Source organism: Heterocephalus glaber, unplaced genomic scaffold, assembly GCF_053883595.1.
Source record: "Heterocephalus glaber isolate CG9 unplaced genomic scaffold, H.glaber_assembly_v1.0 deba00001744, whole genome shotgun sequence".
Lineage (NCBI taxonomy): Eukaryota > Metazoa > Chordata > Mammalia > Rodentia > Bathyergidae > Heterocephalus > Heterocephalus glaber.
The window spans coordinates 3487595-3502946 of NW_028258450.1; the positions used below are offsets into that span (position 1 = coordinate 3487595).

The 15352-nt window shown below is 41.5% G+C and overlaps 1 protein-coding gene across 2 annotated transcripts in view; it reads left to right on the top strand.

The window, feature by feature from the left end:
• The window catches only part of Arhgap35 (Rho GTPase activating protein 35), a 115869-nt gene that overhangs the window by 11736 nt on the left and 88781 nt on the right, over positions 1–15352 (top strand). Inside the window, exon 1 of one of the 2 annotated variants that reach the window (XM_087200541.1) lies at positions 795–851. The exons of the other annotated variant lie outside the window; for it this stretch is intronic. The gene's annotated coding sequence lies outside the window, so the exon portion shown is untranslated. Of the gene's footprint in view, positions 1–794; positions 852–15352 lie in introns of those variants that run through there. 2 annotated transcript variants of the gene reach the window in all.

Consider the following 15352-nt stretch of genomic DNA (forward strand, 5'->3'; position numbering starts at 1 on the left):
ATGGCTGTCATACCTGCAAACTGCTGGGAACGTTCTACACAGCAGCTTGGCAATAATTTGTGGCACATAATCCTTGATCTAGTTACAGTAACCTGTATGGACCAAGAAATAGAAGTGCAAACCAAGATTGTATATAAAGATCTTAGCAATAGTGATGTTTATAAAGAGAAAGGGAAAATATTATCTAAATGTTTTAACCTTAGAGGGTTGGTTGCTTTATGGAAAAATATGGAGTCATTTAAAAAGTATGTTTTTAGGGCCAGGGATTTAGCTCAGTGGTTTCGCCGCCTGCTTTGCAAGCACAAGGACCTGAGTTCAATCCCTGGTACCAAAAAAAAAAAAAAGTATGTTTTTGGAGAACGTTTGACATGGGAAAGTGCACATGAAATAAAATTAAGTATGAGAAAAAAGCAGGATATAGAACTATAAACTGGAGTCCAGTTATGTTAAAATACATATGGGAAAAAAATACAGGAAATATGCTGACATGCTATTAGTAGTTATCTCTGTGTTGTATGATTTTGGGTGATTAACCTTTCTTCTTCCTTCTGAGTTTCCCCAAGTTTTCTACAGTGATTTACTATTCATTACAAAACAAGTCAAACAAGGTTTTTTTCCTTTTTCAGTGTGGTGGTTTTGTGGTAGGTTTCTCTTATAGACGTACAAAGGAAAAACTGAGCCGAAAAGCAAGAAATCAAATGGTGATGAGGTCTTTTGGACCGCAGTCCCTCTAGTCTCTCAGTGAGTAATCAAATTAATTATTAACAATATTAACAGTAACAACCAGCTGCTTATTTTGTGCTGGAAGACAGAGAAGTACTACCTCCCTCTCTGTACAGTCACATTTGAAGGTAGGTGGCATTCTCAGCTTCCATATGGGGAGCTGAGGCACCTGGTGGGGACTTGCTTGAGGCCACAGAGCTAGCAGGTCCCAGAGGCAGTCTGCCCAGAAGCTCTACTCTGGGGCCTTCTCCAGAATGGTTCCACACAAGGTGATCTACTCCAAAGTCTGCTGTGTGCCTGGCAATTGGAGCTCAGTTTTCTATTTAGTAAGGCTCTCTTTCTCCCCAAAGTGTGCAAGGGGAAGAAGCCATTGATCAGAATCAGGGATAACCATGAAGTTAGTTATGTCTTCTCTTTCAAGGACTAAAAATCTTTAAGATTTAAATTATTTTATTTTTTTTTTTTTTCCGGTACCAGGAATCAAACTCAGGACCTTGCACTTGCCAGGAAGGTATGGTGCCACTGAGCTAAATTTCCAGCCCTGGAGTATTTGGTGTTTTTTTTTTTGGTTCCGGGGATTGAACTCAGGACCTTGCACAGCAGGTGGCGAAACCACTGAGCTAAATCCCTGGCCATCTGCTTTTGTTTTTTGAGACAGGGTCTCACTATAGCTCTGGCTGTCCTTGAACTCACAGTGATCCTCCTGCCTCAGCCTCCTCTGAGTGCTGGGATTATAGGCATGCACCACCATGCCTGGGTAATCTGTTTATTTATTTGTTTTTTTAATTTTTAATTTTTTTTGGTACCAGAGATCTAACTTGGGTCCTTGTGCTTGTGAGGCAGGCGGTGGAACCACTGAGCTAAATCCCCTGGCCCTAATCTGTTTATTTTTACGCAGTTTTTTTTTTTTTTTTCAAATAATTTAAGTAGCTAAAGTCCACTAAATAAAAGAGTAAGCTAGTTCTTTTTCGATACAAGGGTCAGAGGCAGAAACATTTTATTTCTCCTTTTCTCCCCTCATTCAGTCAGTGCTTAGGTATCTACACTGTTGAGAGCACCAGTTACACAAACTGCCTCCTTTTGCCTCAGAGTTTGTCCAGCACTTTTAAAACAAAAGCAGTTCTTCCTTTACACGTAACACAAGGAACACCCTGTTTCTGTACCAGAAAGTAAAAATTTTAGAAGGTGATGGCCTGATATTTTTTCTTCCCGATCTTATCTTTTTTTTTGGTACCGGGGATAGAACTCAGGACCTTACACTTGTGAGGCAGGCGGCGGAACCACTGAGCTAAATCCCCGGCCCTTTCCGGATCTTATCTTAAAAAATTAAATGTGACTAAACATTTCAATCCAAGAATGCATTGACTAGAAAGACAGATTTAATCTCATGAGAAAGAACTTTTTAAAGAAATCAGTTCATTTTTTCTCTTCAGTAAGGAATAATTGAGAATTTTTAAGTTTACTCTGTTTCCATTGTTATTTAATGAGCCATTTGCACATACACAAACCTGAGTATTTACTGATTATTCTTACTTGTGAGGAGAGTGTGAAGGCCAGTGGTAAGTTGCTGTGTAAAGAGGTTTACATTCAGGCATTGGGGAAATTGCAGAATAAAAAATTTTGGCAGCTGTATGAGATTTTCTATTCCTCTATTTTTTTTCTTTTTGTGTTGAGTATAGAACAGAGGGCCTCACTTATGCTAGGTAGGTGTTTTATCACTGAGTTACCCCAGCTCTCTTGCTCTATTTTTTTTTTTTTTGTACAGGGGATCGAACTTGGGACCTTGTCCTTGTGAGGCAGGCTGTGGAACCACTGAGCTAAATCCCTGGCCCTCTTCCTCTATTTTTATTCCTGCAATAAGGCCTGGCTGGTCAATTGGAGTATAATTTTTTTTTTTTTTTTGAGACAAGGCCTCACTATGTAGTTCCGGCTGGCCTTGAATTCACTGTGTAGCCCAGGCTAGCCTTAAACTTGCAGAGATCCTCCTGCCTCAGCCTCCTGAGTGCTGGGTTCTCAGGCATGAGCCACCATACCCAGCATTGGAGTGTATTTGTTGAGTAAAAGTGTGAGGTGTTTCTTTTCCCCCCAGTACTGAGTAGGGCCCTGAGCATGCTAGGTAAACCCTCCACCACTGAGTAACTTCTGCAGAATTTTTTTTTTTGGTACCGGGGATCGAACTCGGGACCTTATGCTTTCGAGGTAGGCGCCGGAACCACTGAGCTAAATTCCCAGCCCTGCAGCCTTTTTTTAATTCTGTCTCACTAAATTGTGCAGGCTGGCCTGGAACTTTTGATTCTCCTGCCTCAGCCTCTCAAGTAGTTGGGATTCTAGATAGATTACAGTTGTACATCACTGTGCCTAAGTGTGAGATTTCCAATCAGAAACCTTTGAAGTCTGGAGTGTTGGTCCTTAGATTCTTAGGATTCTTCAAGTGGTGGAGAGGAAGGAACCTCAGCTGTTAGTTGTCATATTGCTTATCAACTTTCGACTTAAAACAGGTTAGGTACTTTTGGGTTCTTTTACCTATAACGTGGGCTTAGATCCCCTCTTCTGGGCCGGGGATCTAGCTCAGTGGTTTCGCTGCCTGACTCATAAACAGAAGGACCCGAGTTTGATCCCCGGTACCAAAAAAAAAAAAAAAAAAAGATACTCTACTTATTAGCTGGTCATGGTGGCACAGGGCTGTAATTCCAGTACTCTGGGAGGCTGGGGCATGAGGCTTATAGATTCAAGCCTCACCTGGGCAATTTAGCCAGACCCTCTAAATAATAGAGGGCTGAGGGTGAAGCTCAGTGAACAGCCCTTGGGTTCAATCCCTAATAGCAAAACAAACAACCCTACTCTGCTAGCCTAGAGTCTTTGTGTCATTGAAAACTAAATACCACGAACACAAAAACTCTATGAAGTTGGAAAACCTTTGGAGTTTGTTGGGAGAGTGAAAGAACAGTTTAATGAAAATGCTTAGGTAAGCGAGCATGTTAGATGAGACACAGCATGATGAAATTTTGGATCCTAAATAGATCAGTGTATCCTATTGATTTGTTATCTCTTGGTCTTTGTACAGTTTGTAACTTGCCCCCAGGTAGCAGCAAGTTTTGAGTCTTATCAGTGAGTGTCTCACACATCTAAAACGTTAACTCCAGGTCACAGGCCAACTAGCAGTTGTTGAGGTGGTTTGACATTCTTGGGATTGGGACAGGACTCAGTTACTGTCTCTCATCAGGACACATGGCCTGGGCCAGAGTCCCAGTTCTTTTTCATATCTGCTCTGCATCCTTAGACAAGACAATTGAGAAAATTCTGGTGCCTCAGGCGCCTCTGTAAAAGGGGACTATAATAGTGTCTACTCATATGGTCACTACAGGTTAAAATAGTGTATTTAGAAGCTTAAAATTGGGACTGGAGATTTAGCTCTGGTTCTGCCGCCTGCCTCGCAAGTGCAAGGTCCCGGGTTTGATCCTTGGTACCAAAAAAAAAAAAGCTTAAAATAGCCAAGTATTGTAGCATAGGCCTATAATCCCAGCATTTAAGAGCTGAGGCAGGAGGATCACAAGTTCCAGACCAGCCTGGGATACATAGTGAGACCCTGTTTCAAAATAAACCAAAATCTTAATGCCTAGGTCATGGTGCAGGTTTCTCAATTTATGTAGACTAGGGAAAACTTTTCCATGATCAGCATCAATAATGTGTAGACAGGTATTTAGAGAGCTGGACAGATACATGTCCTGTGTTCTGTCACCTTAAACAGGCTATTTAACTTTCCTGAGCCTTAGTTTTCTCATTTATAAAATAAAGATTTTAATACCTCACGAAGTTGTGAGAACTAAGTTGTACAGTGGGTGAAGTGTCTGACATAATTAATAGAGATTATTGCTTTCAGATGGTAAGTACTACTCACTGGTGCCCTTAAGTGAAATTCATGGTGCTGCTTGCTTTTGGGGATCTCAAGGTGCAGGTGGTTGGCTTGCATGCCAAACTTTCCCCCAGGGTGTTCTCTTGTCCTTTACTTTCTTTCTCCCTTTAAGCTTCTGGGTCATTAGGAAAAACCTGGACTCTTGCACGCCCCTGCTTAAAAACCTTGTGGGCTCTATGTTGCCTACAGAATCAAGTCCAAACTCATTAAGTGGGCTGTTGAACCCTGACTTGTTCGGTGCATTTGGCCTATCTGGCTGGCAGTATATTTCCCTGTTGGGATACCTGTCCTCCAGCCATGGCAGGCTGCTCGGGGCCCCTGAACACTGTTCTTTTTCTACATGGTTTTGATGAAACCAGCTCCTCTCTCCTGAGTATCTTCACCAACCTTCCCTGATTGATGAATTCTCTGTTTGTCCTTGACATTTCAGTGGTCCTGTATTCTCTGAGACCTTGCTTACTGTAGTTGTCCTTACTGTTCCACTAGCATGTCACTGGTGGTGTGATGTGATCACTTGTTTTTTTGTAGTGATAATGTCCATGTGGTTTTGCCTCAGTAGTCACTAAACACCCAGTACTATTCCCTTGTTGTCTTGAAGCCACCTCATGGTCCTCCTCAGAGATGTCAGTGGTTTCCCAAAGCTATTTTTTCCTTCCAGAGATACTTTAATACAAAAACAAACAAGCAAGTATGAGTATGTATGACTGCCCCCCTCCTTTTACATGAGTGGTAGTAGATTGTAATTATGGTTCTGCATCTTCCTTTTGTTGCTAAATGTCTTGGGAGATCATTACATATTAGTACAGAGAAAACTTCATTCTTTTCTATAGCCTCATGGTGTTCCATTAGGCACATGCAGCATTACTGCTTTTTGCCAGTCTCCTGTGGGTGGACATTTGATTTGTTTTCAATTAGTGCTGTAGAGAAGACTTGAACATATCATTTTGGATATGATAATACCTTCAGGAGAATTCCCAGGAGTAGAATAGTTTCCTCCTCCCTCTTGAAGCTGGAGGGCTTTGTTTTTGTTTTCTGCTTTGCCTACTGAAGTGCCTGGCTTGTTATGGGTTTTTTTTTTTTTTTGGAACCGGGGATCTAGCTAGGGACCCTGCGCTTTCGAGGCAGGGGGCGGCACCACTGCTAAATCCCTGGCCCAACCTATTCATTTATCTAACGCCTCTTTGAAGTGTTTCACCTTTTAGGTTTGGTAAGAGCTCTGAAAATTTTGGTATTGTTGATGCAGGAGGCCAGAGATGTATGCTGTTGTCAGTCAGCCTGGAATGCTTGCTCTAATGCCTATATTGAGTACCCTCTGTATTTCTAAAGTCGGAAGTAGGTTCAGGGCTTCTTTTACATCTGCCCTGTCTAATAGAACTTTCTGCACTAGGCACATGTCACCATTGAAATGTAAATAGTGGGACTGAGAAATTAACACTTTAATTTTATTTAATTTTGATTGATTTAACTATAAATGACCAGTATTGGAGATTAGAGTGCAGATCTAGATCATATGCACCACAACGTGCACCACGACGTGCACCACAATGTGCACCACAATGTGCACCACAATGTGCACCACAACGTGGTGCATATGATCTAGATCTGCACTCTAATCTCCAATACTGGTCATTTATAGTTAAATCAATCAAAATTAAATAAAATTAAAGTGTTAATTTCTCAGTCCCACTATTTACATTTCAATGGTGACATGTGCCTAGTGCAGAAAGTTCTATTAGACAGGACCTGGGCCAGGGATTTAGCTCAGTGGTTTTGTCACCTGCTGCACAAGCGCAAAGACCCGAGTTCAATCCCCAGTACCAAAAAAAAAAAAAAAAAAAAGAGACCTACCTTTCTCCCTTCCCTCCTTGCCTCCCTCCCTCTCTTTCCTGCCCTCCATTTTCCCCCACCCTCCCAACTCTGTCATAGAGCTGTGCTTCTTATATATTTGATGAATGTTTGATAAGTAGTTTCTAATAGCTGAATTACTTAGAGAAAGTTAAAATTCTACCTCCCATGCCAGGGATTTAGCTTAGTGGTTCCGCCGCCTGCCTTGCAAGTGCAAGGACCAGAGTTCAAATCCCCGGTACCAAAAAAACAACAAAAAAAACCCAACCAAAATTCTACCTCCCAGGGATAACTTGTTAACAGTTATGGTTTAAAAATTGTAGAAAAAATTGCCAGCTTGCATCAGCATTGTAGTGATTTCTGCCCAGGATTCTAGAAATTCTGCTTCTTGAAAATGGACATTACTCATGGTTGTAGATGTGGGAGTTGTAGTAGCTGGAGGCTTGGCGTGCAGGTCGTGTACATAACAGAAGTATGACTAATACTGGTAAAGTCCCCTTATAAAGATAATTGCAATATGATGGAATTTTGTCCTCTATTAGAGTCCATCACGAACATCTAGAAAAGAAATGAGTCATGCTTCTGTCTTTCCCCAAATCCCAGATGGTTTTGCAAGCATTTTGTTTTTGAGGATAGGTCGAGAGGATCTCAACTCCTTGAGGTGTTTAGGGTGTTTGAGAGATTTTAAGAGGACTTACTATCTGCTGGCAGACCTGAAGAGGCAGAAACCTGTCTGCTTGGATTTCTTTTTTCTCCCATAGTGGAAGCAGTGTTTTAGGCCACATTCATTTTGTAGATGGGGTGTGTGTGTGCATGTGCATATCTTTCCATATGAACATGTCACTGATTTTTCTTTTTTTGTTAGATTTGCTTGAATCCCTAATGGTTGTCACTTGCATTCTGCACTAAAAGGATGTGGGCTGGTAAAGTTGGGGAGTGGAGAGGCAGGCATGGATGGAGAGTGATGATAAATGATAAAATTGGTGCTCAGATGCAGTGGAAAGAATTTCAGTCTTTTGAGTTAAGTGAAATGGGATGTGAGATCTTGGGTTGGGTCCTGGAATAGAAAAGGGAATTAATAGAGAATTTGGTGAAATCTCAAAGTAGTTTAGTTTTCTGTCCTAAAACTAATTTAAAAAAATTTTTGGCAAATATACTATGGTTATACAAAGCTGGGTGAGAGGCATAAGGGAACTCTGTAATAGTTGCAGCTTTTCTGTAAATGTAAAATTACTGCAAAATAAGAACTTAGGGGCTGGGGATGTAGCTCAGTGGCACCACGCATGCCTGGCAAGTGCAAGGTCCTGAGTTCAATCCCGGGTACCAAGAAAACAAAAAACAAAAAGAACTTAAAAGCCAGGCTAGCAAGAGCAACCAAGGACCATGACTTCATCAGAGAGCTCGTATGAGCATCCTGCAGAAGCTCTGCCTGTCTGTCCACTTCTCCCTTAAACTTAGTGCCCCAGCAAGCTGTGACTGTAGCCCTCCCAGAAATGGTGGCTTCTGGGCCTTTTCAAATGCCTTTTACCTGGATTAGTCGCCTGCCACCCACTCTCCCAACCAACTGGAAGGAGAAAAAAAAGATTACCTAGAAACAAAGAACATAGCTTGAATAATTCCTTTTAATTAAAGAAAAAACCTCTCCCCTTTTCCCTCTCATTCTTCTTTTGTTCTTACTAGGGATTGAACCCAGGGTCTTTGCTCTAAAGTACATCCCCAGCTCATGGATTGATGGATTGATTGATTGATTGATTGATTGAGACGGTCTCGGTATGCATGCTGCCCTTGAACTCATTGTGCAGCCCAGGCTGGTTTCAAACTTGCAGTGATCTTCTTGCCTCAGCCTCCCAAGTGCTGGGAGTATAGGCATGCACTACCACACTCACCATACCCTTTTCATTTTTGAGACAATGTCTTGCTAAACTGCCCAGGCTGGCCTCAAACTTGCACTCCTCTTGCTTCAACCTCCCTGAGTACTAGGGAGTACAGCCATGTGCCACCTTGCCTGACTTTTTAATTCTCTCTCTCTCTTTCTTTCTTTCTTTCTTTTTCTTTTTAATTCTTTTTTTTATGTACCGGGAATTGAACTTGACCTTGCTCTTGCGAAGCAGGCGGAAGTACCACTGAGCTAAATCTCCTGCCTCTTTTTAATTCTTTTTTTTTTTTTTTTGGTACAGAGGATTGAACTCAGGTCCTTGTGCTTGCGCAGCAGGCAGTGAAACCACTGAGCTAAATCCCCAGCCCTCTTTTTAATTCTTCAAATCAGATTTAAGAGATTATTTTTTCAGGAAGCCTTCCCTGGCCTATAGTAGTCAGTGCCTCAGTTTGCCTCTGCGGTGATACCTATTACTCTGTTCCAAGGGTCTATTTCTTGTCTCTCCAAAGTCATTTTATTATTATTATTATTATTTTTTTGATATCAGGGATCCAACTCGGGACCTTGCCCTTACCAGGGAAATGGCAGAACCACTGAGCTAAATCCCTGGCCCTCCAAAGTCATTTTAAATTCCTTGAGGGCAGGATATTTTATCTTTCATCCCTGACTCTCTAAGCGCATAACCCAGGAGTTTAGGTATTGTTGATGTTCAAGAAATGCTTATGAAAGAAATATCTTCCACAACTCCATGCAAAATTTGTTCTCAGATCTTCTGAGGCTCCACTTTGGAGTTCCCCTCATGCTCTTTGGTAGTGGTGGCTATGATTTGTATCATATACTGTAGCCGCAACTAGCTACATCTCTACAAAGGAGAGAAACTCAGGAATGAGAGAGGAGGGGAGAGAAAGGGAAGAGAGGAGGAGAGGGGAGGAACGATGTTTTGTAATGGGCTTATTCTATTTGAAGCTCCTAGGGATCTAATTTAGGAAAATGTTTTTACCAGTCTTACCAATCTTATCCTTACTACTTGAATTTACAGCTCATTTTATTTCAAAAGATAATGTATAGGTTATTTTAAACCTGTTATTTAATGAACTCGTCAATAATTGCTAATTATCTGAAATGTCTATACCCTAGATGGAATGCATACTATCAGATACGGCTTCTGCTTTTGAATTTTTCTTTTTCTTTTTCTTCTTCTTTTGAGACATAGTCTTGCAGTGAAGTTCAGGCAGGCCTTGAACTTAGTGTATACCCCAGGCTGGCCTCAAACTTGGGGCAATTCTCCTGCCTCAGCCTCCCAAGTGCTGGGATTACAGGTGTGTGCCACCATGCCTGGGAATCCTTGGCTGCGTTTGTATTTCTTATATCCTAGTTGGGGAAGAAGGTAGAACATCTTCATTCCATAATTTTGTTTTGTTTTTTTTGGTACTGGGGATCAAACTCAGGATCTTGCATTTGTGAGCCAGGTGTGGTGCCACTGAGCTACATCCTCAGCCCCCATTCCTTAGTTTGTTATTGTGACTTACCCAGAATCAGGTAGTAAGAGAAGAAGAGTTACTCTGGTGGATGGTGAGATAGTACAAGTACTTCACTTGTGTCTTCAGGTTCCCTAAATGTTGATGTAGCATTTTAAAAATTAACTGGTTGGTGAATTTGGGTTGCTTTTACTTGGACATGGCTGGAAATGAAGGTTCTAAGCAGATTTGAATTTAGGGGGTAGGGCAGTCTTAGAAGTTGGGACAAGAAGTGTCTGTGATGCTGTTTATCTGCAGAGAGAGAATCCATAGAGTTCATAATATTCTCAAGAGAATTCATGACCCACAAAAGATTAGAACCACTGGTTTAAAATAACAGCCCATGAACTAGTTTTGTTTCCCTTTTACTTTACTGTTTCAGATTGGAAGTTTTGCTTTGTTTTTCCCTGATACTTATTTGGAGGAGTCCTTTGTGCAAAGAACTCTGCTGTTGAACATCTAAGGGGAAGACTATGTAAATTGTCTTTTTCAGAAGCTTGATGTTCTGGCTTTTAAACCTTCATCTTTTTCCTCATGTTTGGTAAACACATCTTTCTCTTTGAAATAATGACTATGGCTCTCCCAGATCTAGGTATTCATTCATTTGCTGTGTTTATATGTTGAGCAGTGGTCATAGAGCTGAAGTGATGGGTGCTGGACCTCAGAGGCATCAGTGATAGGCAGTGGAAGTGCTCAGAAATGATAGCTGTTAGTATCCTGGCTAAAGTCATGGGGGGGATGTACAGGGTAGGACAGGAACCCAGGGAAAGGTTATCTACAGTTACTCCTAGGTTTTATTGGGATTTCAGTGTTGACTTATCTCATTACCTCATTGATGTGTTGCAAAACCTTTGCATGCAAGGGTGTAACAGATTAGGTGCTTAGGGTCATTGCCAAACTAGAGAGGTCTGCTTGGAAACACAATGGTGACTGAGGCCCTAGCTGTGAAATACCCATTCACATAGACCTCTTTTATAAAGACTACTCACATCATTTGCTAGCTATTTTGCGGACAAGAGCATAAGGCTCTCTATGCCCTGGGCCACTCACCAAATGTTCATTGGACACCCAGAGGGTGTGTCACACTGGACTAGACCCTTGGACTGGACTGTTTACTTGCTTGAGGAGCAGATGAAGATGATTGGGTTGTGTGACTCTTTGGCAATATCTTTTGATCTCACATAACAATCAATATAGTGAATAAGGTTCTCTCTTGAGGGAGGGTTTGGGTTTGTTTTGTTTTTGCCCTTTCATGAGTTCTTCCCATTTTTTTCATAGATCAAGGCCGTCATTGTTGTTAAATACAATTTCAGGTTAGTGAAGGCTGTATAGTAGGGAAAAACCAAACCAAAGCCATCTGCTTTATTTCCTTTTTTTTTTTTTTTTTTAAATTTGGAGACAGGGTCTGGCTACGTAGTTGGGACTGGTGAACTCACTATATAGCCCAGGCTGGCCTCAAACTCACAGCGGTAATCTTGCTTCAGCCTGAGTACTGGGATAACAGGCATGTTCCACCATGCCTGAACTCCAAAGCTATCTACTTAATTGGGACTTTTTGGCCATAAATTCTGGTTGTTCTCTAAATGGTTCTGTTTTGTGATTAGGCTGAATTTTTACCTTCATTAAATTTGTAATTTGTGTACTTACTTTTGTGGTGCTGGGGCTGGAACCAAGGACCTTGCACATACCAGGCAAATGCTTTACTACTGAGCTACACCCCCAGCCAAGGCTGAATAATTTTAAGCAGAACTACCCAGCTCTTAGGATTGTCTTCAATACTATGAAAACAAAGAGCAAATGATGCAATCATGGTGCAATCCATTGCCTGTGAATTTGAAGGAAAATTATTTTCTTTTTCTTTTTTTTTTTGGTACCTGGGATCGAACTCAGGTCCTTCTGCTTGCGAGGCAGGCAGTGGAACCACTGAGCTAAATCCCTGGCCCTAGGAAAATTATTTTCTACACAACTTGAATACCCATGGAAAAAGGCTTTGTTTAGATTTGATGATATTTTGTTTTAGAGATAAGGTCTCACTAAAGCAGTAAGTTTGCCCAGACTGGGCTTGAACATGTGATCCTCCTGCCTCAGACTCCAGAATGCTGAGACTAGGTGTGCACCTCCACACCTGCTAAGGTCTGAGTTCACTGTTTTTTGAGATTGGTCTCTATGTAGTTCAGGCTGACCTTGAACTCACTGTATAGGTCAGGGGGCCTGAATTCATGGTGATCCTCCTACTTCAACCTCTTGAGTCCTGGGATGGGAAGCCTGTGCCACCGTGCCCGGGCAGAGTTCTTGAGTGTGGAGGGATGACTTAAAATTTCTAAGGTAGCTTTGATTTATGAATGAAATACTGCCTAAGATTCATCCTCTAAGCATTTTTATTTTTTCCTTTGAAACATTAAATGAAATCCACTGTGTTTATACTCTGGCCTGCCATTATTTTTACTTTTAGTGAGAGGAGAGACATGAATCCTTTTCTGTTGTCCCCTATGTCATGTTTTACTCTGCTGTTTTGTAACTGTTCTTGAACTTGAGGGAATAGAGGCAGATTTTCACATTCTCATTAATTTTTACTGTTTTTAATGTTTTAAATTTGAGACTGGCTTTCTTTTCATAGCATTTAATTTTATCACTGTCCTCATGCGGGGGGGCAGGCTCAGGATTCATGTGAATACTGTTGTCTTAATTGGTAAAAGGTACTTTTTCTGGAGCATTGAAAGAGCATTTCTAGAATAGTGAAGTTACATAATTGGTTTAAATATATATATATATATATTCTAAGTGTGTATAAATTAATTTTTGCAATGTGATGAAAAAAATGAGGTTAAATTTAAGGGGCAAATGGTTTGAGGCCACCCTGGGCTGTAACATGACTTCAAGGCCAGCCTGAAATGCAAAGTGAGACCCTGTCTCAAAAAAAAAAAAAATTAAAGGGCAAACATTACAGTATCTTATCCTTTCCATGGTTTGGGAAATGAAAAAAGTTACAAATTAGGGCTTTCTCGGAATTTAATGCTCAAACCATGTGTGTCATATGTATGTAATCCCAAGAAGCTGAGACAGGAGGATCACAAGTTTGAGCCTAGCCTGGGCGATTTAGTGACTTAGTGAAACTGTGTCTCAAAAAAAATTTAATGTTCAAACAATTGAAATGATATTAATTCTTGGGCTGGGGATTTAGCTCAGTGGCACTGTGCCTGTCTTGCAGGCACAAGGTCCTGAGTTCAATCCCCAGTACCAAAAAAACAAAAACAATTCTTAAAACAGAAGTTTAAAGACAGCCATTTCCCATCCATCCTCACTTTAGTTTTTTGAGACAGCGTCTCATGTAGTTCAGTTTCAGACTGGCCTCCAGCTTGCAGCAATCTTCCTGCCTCAGCCTCCCAAGTGCTGGGATTAGTTAAGTGCCACCATGCCAGGCTTCATCCGCCCTCACTTTGGAATGATCTTTTCGGTTAACTATGGCAGAAATTCTATTTCTTCAGTGACACACAGGTGTGTTGGTGTTCCCATTGAGGAGAACATATTGAATCCTTCAGGCGGATCATTTAACCTCCAGGTCCCCTTGTTCTTATCTGCAGAATGAAGAGAACATATCTAACCTTTTCTAGGTGGGTTTAAGTACTATTAGGGCAAGATATGTAATAATGTTTTGAATAAGATAAGATACATAAACAAAAAAGTACTGAGGAGTATGTTATAAAATTTTGCATCTGGTTAGGTAAGAGATAGTGGAACTTGGCAGGAAGACCAGGTGGGCTACAGCAATAGCGCTGTCAGGCCACATGGGCTCTGCTGACTGTTGTCTTTGCAGCTGTGCAGTGTTGGGGTGAAGCCATATGTGTGGGTTTCAGGGATCTGCAACTGGGGCCATACTAACTGCACCAGTGATCTTCAGTGAGCCATTTGCCCTCTCTGAGCCTGTTTTCTGTAAAATGGGGTTGTGATGAAACCTGCCTTGTTGGGTTATTGGGAAGAATAACACAAAAATCACATATGCATGTGGTTTATTTGGTGCTGCGCCTGGCTTATAAAAAAGCACTTGCTTTTACTGTAGAAAAGAGAAATGACTAAATGGGAAAACAACTAGAGAGAGAAGGAGGAAGAGATAGATTGGTTGGATATGTTTAGATCCAGTTCTGGGGGATGTTGCTAATCCTTCATTTGGTTCATTACTGTGCAGTGAAGAGACCTCACATGGGCATGGTACTCCTGCTCTAATTGTTTGTTTATTTATTTATGTGATATTAGGGGTTGAACCCAGTGCCTTGCTCATGCTAGGCAAGTGCTCTACCACTTAGCCACACCCCTAGTCCTTGAAAAAATTTTTGAGACAAGGTCTTACCAGACTGTCCAGGCTGGCCTTGAACTTGTGATTCTCCTAGGAGAGAAGGCATCCTTTTATGCTGAGACATTCAGATAGGTGGTAAAGGGGTACAGTGGCATTCCAGATAAGGGGTAGAGTGTGTGTGGAAGCAGGAATGGGCAGGGCAGGGGAATGCAGCGAGCAGTTTAGCTGGAGCATGTTCTTGTTAAATGATAGTTGGGAATAAAGCTAGAAAGGGAGGTTTGGGTGGGATGTTGTAATAAAAACACCATGCACAGTGATTTGATGTGGATAGACCAGTGAAAACACTTGTCATGGTAGTTGAAATGGCAGGGTAGAACTGGGGCTGTGCTAGTGGGGTTGGAGAGGAGCAGTGCATCCAATTGATGTACCTCTTGATGGATTGACGCAAGTAACTGGAATAAATCATGGATTCTGATTTTCTGTTTTTCTATACAAATTGCATTTGTTGATTACTTATAGGCTGTTGGAAATATTCTTGTTCTTTTTTTTTCCCCCTGGTACCAGGGATCGAACTCAGGACCTTGCGCTTGCTGGGCAGGTGTGGTGCCACTGAGCTAAATCCTCGGCCCAAGGTAGCACTTTTATTACTTGGGGATAGGTTTTTTTCCCTTTATATATATACATTTTTAAATTGTTTGTTTTTTTGTTTGTTTATTTTGAGAGAAGGTCTTGCCATGTTGTTCAGGCTGGCCTTGAGCTCACTATGAAGCCCAGGGTGGCCTGAAACTCACGGTGATCCTCCTGCCTCAGCCTCCTGAGTGCTGGGATTACAGGCGTGTGCCACCACTCCTGGCTTCTTTAGCAGGTTTTTTTTGTTTTTGTTTTTGTTTTTCGGCACTGGGATCAAATTTGGGTCCTTGTGCGAATTTGGGTCCTTGCGCACGTGCTTGCGCAGCAGTCAGCCAAACCACTGAGCTAAATCCCTGGCCTTTAGCAGGCTTTTATTGAGTCACGTACTTTGTGTAATCTGAGGTCAAATGGGGAGCAGAATAGGTAAGATACTAGGGCCCCTTGCCTTGGAATTAGCAATTTATTGAAAAACAGATGTTAAAGCCAAAAAATATTACTGACCCTTAAGGCCTTTGGAGTTAGTATTTACACTGAATACTGTCCCCCCGGAGTCCCAC